General features: G+C 44.5%; 1 long non-coding RNA gene across 3 annotated transcripts; it reads right to left on the minus strand.

Annotated features, from left to right (window-relative positions):
• Window positions 1-6764: 6764 nt before the first annotated feature.
• Window positions 6765-9374, minus strand: LOC119271425. Of its 3 annotated transcripts, none has more exons than XR_005134526.1 (3): window positions 9363-9374; window positions 7933-7937; window positions 6765-6972 (listed from the first exon to the last, which is right to left on the minus strand). It is a non-coding gene; the product is annotated as an uncharacterized LOC119271425 (long non-coding RNA). The 3 variants fall into 3 exon arrangements; XR_005134524.1 differs by having other exon boundaries at window positions 6765-6995; XR_005134525.1 differs by having other exon boundaries at window positions 6765-7001.
• Window positions 9375-9587: the final 213 nt, after the last annotated feature.

Here is a 9587-nt window from a genome sequence, read left to right on the forward strand (position 1 = left end):
TTAATGCTTTGGTCCGGTACTCTATTAAAATGAGGCCTTAATATCCCTGAGTTTCCAATAGGACCCCGCTGCCATGAGAGGGTAGGACAAAAGATGTCATGCAAGTTCTTTTCCATAAGCACGTACGACTATATTCGGAATACATGCCTACATTACATTGATGAACTGGAGTAAGTTCTGTGTCACCCTATGTTATAACCGTTGCATGAGGAATCGCATCCGACATAATTATCCATCACTGATCCATTGCCTACGAGCTTTTCACATATTGATCTTTGCTTAGTTACTTTTCTGTGGCCACTGTTACAATCACTATAAAACCAAAACTGCTACCATTACTTTTACCACTGTTACCAGTACTATCATATTACTTTGCTACTAAATACTTTGCCGCAGATATTAAGTTTCCAGGTGTGGTTGAATTGACAACTTGAGAATATTCTTTGGCTCCCCTTGTGTCGAATCAATAAATTTGGGTTGAATAATCTACCCTCGAAAACTGTTGCGATCCCCTATACTTGTGGGTTATCAAGACTATTTTCTGGTGCCGTTGCCGGGGAGCATAGCTCTATTCTTTGAGTCACTTGGGATTTACATCTGTTGGTCCCTATGAAAAACTTGAAACATCAAAGAACCAAGATTTTTCCCTCAACTACGAAGGGAGGTAAGGAACTGACATCTAGCTCTGCACTTGATTCACCTTCTGTTTTGAGTAAACTTGTGACACCTACACATGCTAGATTCTGATAGGTCGCATGTTATTGATGATGCCACTTCTGCTATGCATGATGCTTATGATGAAACTACTTCTATGCTTGATACTACTGTGCCACTAGGTGAATTTCTTGATGAACAACTTGCAAGGGCTAGAGAGAATGAAATTACTGAAACTGATAATATTGATGAAAGTGATGATGAAGACTCTCCCCCTAGATATGAATTGCCTGTTGTTCCTAAGGGTTGCTGAGGGAGTCCTGGATTAGGGGGTATCCGGACAGCCGGACTATATCCTTTGGCCGGACTGTTGGACTATGAAGATACAAGATTGAAGACTTCGTCCCGTGTCCGGATGGGACTCTCCTTGGCGTGGAAGGCAAGCTTGGCAATACGGATATGTAGATCTCCTTCCTTGTAACCGACTCTGTGTAACCCTAGCCCCCTCCGGTGTCTATATAAACCGGAGGGTTTAGTCCGTAGGACGAACAACAACAATCATACCATAGGCTAGCTTCTAGGGTTTAGCCTCTTTGATCTCATGGTAGATCAACTCTTGTACTACTCATATTATCAAGAACAATCAAGCAGGACGTAGGGTATTACCTCCATCAAGAGGGTCCGAACCTGGGTAAAACATCGTGTCCCCTCCCTCCTATTACCATCCGCCTTAGACGCACAGTTCGGGACCCCCTACCCGAGATCTGCCGGTTTTGACACCGACAGTTATGTTATGGATGAAGAAACTACTAGAGAACTCTTAGCTTGCAATGATAGATCTGATCTTAAGAAATTATTAGCTAAGCTTAAAGAAAAGTCTTTGAATGCTAGAATGAAATATGACCCTGCTTTTGTTATTTCACCTATCTTTATTACTAATAAGGATTATGATTTCTCTGTCGATCCTGAGTTAATTACTTTGGTTGAATCGGATCCTTTTTGTGGCTATGAATCTGAAACTGTTGTGGCACATCTTACTAAATTAAATGATATAGCCACCCCGTTTACTCATGATGAGAAAACTCGCTATTACTTTATCCTTAAGTTATTTCCGTTCTCATTAAAGGGTGACGCTAAAACATGGTTTAATTCTCTTGATCCTGGTTGTGTGCGTAGTCTCCAGGATATGATTTATTACTTCTTTGCTAAATATTTCCCCACTCATAAGAAACAAGCCGCCTTAAGGGAAATATATAATTTTGTGCAAATTGAAGAAGAGAGTCTCCCACAAGCTTGGGGGAGGCTTCTCCAATTACTTAATGCTTTGCCTGATCATCCTCTCAAGAAAAATGAAATACTTGATATCTTTTATAATGGACTAACCACTGCTTCTAGAGACTACCTGGATAGTTGTGCTGGTTGTGTTTTTAGGGAAAGAACTATTGATCAAGCTGAATTGCTATTGAATAATATGTTGACTAACGAAAATAATTGGACACTTCCTGAACCAACTCCTAAGTCAACTCCGAAGAAACGGGGTATTCTATTTCTCAGTCCTGAAGATATGCAAGAGGCAAAGAAATCTATGAAAGAAAAAGGTATTAAAGCTGAAGATGTTAAGAATTTACCACCTATTGAAGAAATACATGGTCTTGATAACCCGACACAGGTAGTAAAGGTAAATTCTCTCTATAGATTTGATGAAGGTGATATTCCTCGTAATAAGTCTGCTAGCCAATTCTTGGATGAGTTTGATGATTTTATTGTTAAACAAGAAAACTGCAATACTTATGTTGGTAGACAATTGAAACACAATGCTGATATGATTGAACACTTGAGTGATTATATGTCTAGAGTTAAAGGTGAACTTAAACTTATTAGTAAACATGCTTCTATGGTTACCACTCAAGTAGAACAAGTGCTTAAAGCTCAGAATGATTTGCTCAATGAATTAAATAATAAGAAGAATGATAATGTTGTTAGAGTTATGACTAGAGGGGGTAAAATGACTCAGGAACCTTTGTATCCTGAGGGCCACCCTAAGAGAATTGAGCAAGATTCTCAGAGAACTAATATTGATGCACCTAGTTCTTCTAAGAGGAACAAAAAGAAAAATGATAGGACTTTGCATGCTTCTAGTGAACCTGTTGTTGACACACGTGAGAATCCCAATGATATTTCTATTTCTGATGCTGAAACACAATCTGGTAATGAACATGAACCTAGTGATAATGTTAATGATGATTTTCATGTTGATGCTCAACCTAGCAATAACAATGATGTGGAGATTGAACCTGTTGTTGATCTTGATAACCCACAATCAAAGAATCAATGTTATGATAAGACAGACTTTGTTGCTAGGAAGCATGGTAAAGAAAGAGAACCATGGGTTCAGAAATCCATGCCTTTTCCTCCTAAACCATCGAAGAAAAAGGATGATGAGGATTTTGAACGCTTTGTTGAAATGATTAGACCTATCTTTTTGCGTATGTGTTTGATTAATATGCTTAAAATGAATCCTTATGCTAAGTATATGAAGGATATTGTTACTAATAAAAGAAAGATACCAGAAGCTAAAATTCCCATCATGCTTGCTAATTATACTTTTAAGGGTGGAATACCAAAGAAACTTGGAGATCCAGGAGTGCCAACTATACCATGCTCCATTAAAAGAAACTATGTTAAAACTGCTTTATGTGATCTTGGAGCCGGTGTTAGTGTTATGCCTCTCTCTTTATATCATAGACTTGATTTGAATAAGTTGACACCTACTGAAATATCTTTGCAAATGGCTGATAAATCAACTTCTATACCTATCGGTATTTGTGAGGATGTGCCTGTTGTGGTTGCAAACGTTACTATTTTAACAAACTTTGTTATTCTTGATATTCCCGAGGACGATAGTATGTCGATTATCCTTGGTAGACCCTTTTTGAATACTGCAGGGGCTGTTATTGATTGCAACAAAGGCAATGTCACTTTTCATGTTAATGGTAATGAGCATACAGTACACTTTCCGAGGAAACAACCTCAAGTCCATGGTATCAATTCTATTGGAAAATTTTCAACGATTATTATTGGAGCTTTTGAATTTCCTCTTCCTACTGCCAAGAAGAAATATGATACTCTTATTGTTGGGGATGTGCATATCCCAGTTGAGGTAACCTAGTGTTATTCGAAATGTCTCCGGTTTCATGCGATTCGAAATGAGTTTGTTAACAAGACTTGATCAACCTTGTTAGTGGATTCCTTTTTATGAGCATGAGATGGATGAAGTTAGAAAGCACAACCTTCTGTACCCTCCTTTTTACTTTCTGTTATTTATATTAAATAAAGCAAAATTAGTATTTTTTGTCTGTTTTCAGAATTATCCTTGCAATAAAAAAATACCCCGAAAATAAAAGTTCTCCAAATGCCCTGAAAATGAAATATGATTTTTTCCAAAATATTTAAGAAATATTGGCACCGAGAAGACACCAAGGGGATCCACCATTTGCCCACGAGGGTGGAGGGCGCGCCCTACCCCCCTGGGTGCGCCCCCTGCCTCGTGGACCCCACGTGGGTCCCCTCCACTTATCCTTGCACCCACACACTTCGTCTGCCTCCAGAAAAAATCACCCACCAGCTCAAACCCGTGTTATAGCTCATCTTGCTGCCATTTTTGATCTCCTTGCTCAAAGCTCCGTTCACAAAACTGCTTTCGGGGATTGTTCTTTGGTATGTGACTCCTCCAATGGTCCAATTAGTTTTTGTTCTAGTGCTTTATTTATTGCAAATTTTTGCTACTTAGGTGACCCTGTTCTTGAGCTTGCATGTCAAATTTATGTGGTCAAAAGTAGTTTTAATGCATGATATAGCCTCTAGGAATTTATGGGAGTAGTTGCTATCAGTTTTGTTGAGTTTGGTTCACTTTATTTTGAGTCACCAAAATTTTAGAAATTTTTCAGAGGAAGAAATATGTTTAGGAAAATGTACCAAGGTGGTTCCTCAAGGAAGCAAGGACCAAGGCCCGCGATACGTGAGCCGGACCATGAACTACCAAGAGAAGCTCAAGTGCGGTCTTGTGAATGGCGGTCAAAAAATTTCATGGTCCAGGCAGGAGTTAAGGAGGAATTTGAAGCATATGTGCGTAACGCTGATCTTGAGAGCTTCGAGTCAGATAAGTGCCGTCAGTACCTCTATTTAAATGATTCATTTGTGAGAACGTTTAAATTTACATCATCACACAATTCTCAAACTGTCTTGTTTGATCTTTATGATAAATCTTATACCATGGACTTAGAAGATTTTAATACTGCTTGTAAACTCCCTCAGTGGGGTAGTGCTAGTGAGCCTCGCAAATCTGAATATAGAGACTTTCTTGCTAGTATAACTGTGGGGGAATCTAGGGAGATCACGCAAGCTACCTTAGGGAGCATTCATTTCCCTGACATACATTATTTTGCTCTCTTTATAGGTAGATCCATTAACGGTACGGACGAGGCATGTCACATGTGTGTTCCCGATCTTAGTGTTCTCAAGAGTGTTGTATTAGGAGATAGACAATATAACTTGGGGGCCATTTTTGCACGTAGGTTGCATAATAATAGTATTAATGGAGATTTCTTTGGTGGAATTTATGCAACCCGTTTAGCTGATTTTCTTGAGATACCCATACGTGGAGATGATATTGAGTTGCCTCTTGCTTATTTAGATTATAATGCTATGGTTCATCATCAGTTTGTTGAGAGGAACAATCAGTCCCCCCAGTACCGACTAATCTTTGACAGACGACGTACCTATCTTGTCGCTCTCCCTGCTCCTACTTTCTTTGACTTTCAGGCAAAAGGGAGATATGTTATAACTAGGGAGGAGGCGAACGAGTACGAGAGGAGGACGGAGGCAGCCCGCCTCCAAGGTGCAGCCCTTCAGGTAGTAGTTGATGCATCTCAATACGACCCCAGCTTCAACTTTGGATATCCACCAGGCCATCCATGGGCATAGACCAACTTAGGCCAAAAGCCTAAGCTTGGAGGAGTACGTATTTCTCACCGACATTACATTCATGTTCACACACTCATGCCAGTTATCGGTGCTCATACTTTTTCATTGTATCATCCATGCTAGTTTATTTTTTGTTTTTAAGGTTTCTTCTTGTGTGTTTGAAAAACCTTAATAAAAACCAAAAAAATTAGTTGTAGCTTTTAGCTAGTTTACTTTCCATGCCTGTAGTAGTAGTAATTTAAAAGAAAACCCAAAAAGATTTCTCGTCCTTCTTTTGCTTGTTGGGAGCTTTCCCGTGTAAATAGTTTTATTTCTTTTCTTTGGGGGTCGAGAGAGAAGACCACGATGAAATTGTTGGGTGTCTCTTATATGCATTATTGTTGATCTAACAAAGAGCCAATATTACCTTGTCTTCTCCCTTGAATTGAATGCTTGCGGATTCCAGCTTAGTCCAATGCACGTGCACTGTTATTATTATCCACACTATTCGGTTATGTAAGTGAAAGGCAATAATGACGAGGGATAGACCCCGCCACGGCAACCGCTCCGACCCTCAATTCGAAGCCAATTGCGCCATCCATGGATGGAGGAATAGACCCCGCCACGGAGGCTGCATTCTTAGCTCCGATCGAGCCGAGTATCGACCTTACCCTTCACGAGAGTCGTGACGCCAAATTGCCGGATTCTTCCCCGGCCACGGACTCCGAACCGCCTACGCCCGTGCCTATCGAATCCGACTGGGCGCCGATCATGGAGTTCACCTCTGCGGATATCTTTCAGCACTCGCCCTTCAGCGACATACTAAACTCATTAAGGTCGCTCTCCCTGTCAGGAGAATCCTGGCCGAACTATGTCCGGCAGGATTGTGATGCGGATAACGAAGAAATTCGCCGCCCACCCAGCACCCACTTAGTAGCCACTATCGACAATTTGACCGGCATACTCGACTTCGACTCCAAAGACATCGACGGTATGGACTATGATGCAAGAGACGAACAAGAACCACTGCCCACAGGGCACTGGGCAGCCACCTCATCCCAATAAGCATAAGCATTAGCTCTCCTTGAAAAGGAGGTGATCCAGCCGCACCTTCCAGTACGGCTACCTTGTTACGACTTCACTCCAGCCGCAAGCCTAGCCTTAGGCATCCCCCTCCTTACGGTTAAGGGTAATGACTTCAAACATGGCCAACTCCTATAGTGTGACAGGCGGTGTGTACAAGGCCCGGGAACGGATTCACTGCCGTATGGCTGACCGGCGATTACTAACGATTCCTGCTTCATGCAGGCGAGTTGTAGCCTACAATCCGAACTGAGGACGGGTTTTTGGAGTTAGCTCACCCTCGCGAGATCGCGACCCTTTGTCTGGACACACCCAAAAAGGCAATGGCGACGGGGCATCGGAGGATGACCCCTCCAAGAAGCAACCCAAGCGCCGACGTCAGCGGCGCCGCTTTAAGTCTCGCCAAAGCAAAAGCGGTGATACCGGTACAGGGGATAACAGCACTCCGGGCAGTGCCGAAGATGACAACAATCCCCTCCAGCAAGATTTAGAGCAGGAGGATGGAGAAGCCAGCCCTCCCGAGAGAGCGGCATATGGAGAGGCGGAGGATGATGATTACATGCCCCCCTCCGAAGACGAGGCAAGCCTCAACGATGATGAATTTTTCATGCCTGAGGTTCCCCTCGAGCAAGAGCGCTTCAAGCGCCGGCTTATAGCCACGGCAAATAGCCTTAAGAAAAAGCAACAGCAGCTTCAAGCTGATCAAGATTTGCTAGCTGACAGATGGACTGAAGTCCCGGTGGCCGAGGAATATAAACTCGAATGCCCCTCCAAGAGTTACCCAAAGCACAGGTTGCTACCCCTACTGGAGGAGGAAGCACTAAAGCCTACATCTCCAGCGTATGACGCGGCTGATCGGCCACCTCGTGCCACGACAGAGAGGCATTTCAGCCAAAAGCTCTGCCCGCACCCCGACGCCACTCAAATAAAAATGTCAACACGGGGAAATACGCCAGACCTGCGAGACGTATTGGAGGACAAAGCAAAACGTGCAAGATCGATCTACGGATCACGAGGGCGCGCCACTATGCGAGACGACAACTGTCACGCCGGATACAGTAAAAGTAAATCCGGTCGGGCCGAACACAGCGGACAAGACTCATTTGAGCTGCGTCGTGATATAGCCCAGTACAGAGGCGCCGCACACCCCCTATGCTTCATAGACGAAGTAATGGATCACCAAATCCCAGAGGGTTTCAAACCCATAAATATTGAATCATACGACGGCACAACAGATCCTGTAGTATGGATCGAGGACTTCCTCCTGCACATCCACATGGCCCGCGGTGACGATCTAGACGCCATCAAATACCTCCCACTCAAACTCAAAGGACCAGCTCGGCATTGGCTCAACAGCCTGCCAGTAGAATCCATTGGCTGTTGGGAGGATCTGGAAGCCGCATTCCTCGACAACTTCCAGGGCACTTATGTGCGACCACCAGATGCCGATGACTTGAGCCACATAATTCAGCAGCCAGAGGAATCGGCCAGGCAATTCTGGACACGGTTCCTGACAAAGAAAAATCAAATTGTCGACTGTCCGAATGCAGAGGCCCTAGCAGCTTTTAAGCACAACATCCACGACGAGTGGCTCGCCCGGCACCTTGGCCAGGAAAATCTGAAATCTATGGCAGCCCTCATGACACTCATGACCCGCTTTTGCGCAGGAGAGGACAGCTGGCTAGCTCGCAGCAATAACATATCAAAGAACCATGGTACTTCGGATACCAAGGATAGCAATGGCAGGTCACGTCGTAGCAAACACAAGCGCCACATCAATAGCGACAATACCGAGGATACGGCAGTCAATGCCGGATTCAGAGGCTCTAAACCCGGTCAGCGGAAGAAGCCATTCAAAAGAAGCACTCTGGGCCCGTCCAGTTTGGACCGTATACTCGATCGCTCGTGTCAAATACACGGCACCCCCGACAAGCCAGCCAACGACACCAATAGGGAATGTTGGGTGTTCAAGCAGGCCGGCAAGTTAAATGCCGAAAACAAAGATAAGGGGTTACATAGCGATGACGAGGAGGAGCCCCGGCCGCCGAACACTGGAGGACAGAAGAGGTTCCCCCCACAAGTGTCAACGGTGAACATGATATACGCAACCCACATCCCCAAGAGGGAGCGGAAGCGTGCGCTAAGGGACGTATATGCGTTGGAGCCAGTCGCCCCAAAGTTCAACCCATGGTCCTCCTGTCCGATCACCTACGATTGCAGGGACCACCCCACTAGTATCTGTCATGGCGGATTCGCCGCACTGGTCCTAGACCCAATCATAGACGGAATTCACCTCACTCAAGTCCTTATGGACGGCGGCAGCAGCCTGAACATGCTTTATCAGGACACAGTGTGCAAAATGGGTATAGACCCCTCAAGGATCAAACCCACAAAAACGACCTTCAAAGGCATCATACAAGGTGTAGAGGCCCATTGCACAGGCTCAGTCACACTGGAAGTGGTCTTTGGATCCCCGAATAACTTCCGAAGCGAGGAGTTAATCTTCGATATAGTCCCGTTCCGCAGTGGTTATCATGCACTGCTCGGGCGAATCGCATTTGCGAGATTCAATGCGGTACGCATTATCCATACCTCAAGCTCAAGATGCCAGGACCTCGGGGGGTCATCACAGTCAAAGGAAACATAGAGCGCTCTCTCAGCACGGAGGAGCACACTGTGGCCCATGCAGCAAAAGCACAAAGCAGCCTCTTCAGGCAATCCACCACTTCGGTGATTAAACACCCGGACACCGTCAAGCGCGCCCGGAGTAATCTGCAACAAGACCGCCTGGCACGTTCCGAGCTCGCATAGCAATGCGGCCCCCACCCTAGTCCCAGCCAAACAGCGAAATCCGTGCCACGCGTACATAATTACGCATTGAGAATACC

This window comes from Triticum dicoccoides, chromosome 3A (genome assembly GCF_002162155.2).
Source record: "Triticum dicoccoides isolate Atlit2015 ecotype Zavitan chromosome 3A, WEW_v2.0, whole genome shotgun sequence".
NCBI lineage: Eukaryota > Viridiplantae > Streptophyta > Magnoliopsida > Poales > Poaceae > Triticum > Triticum dicoccoides.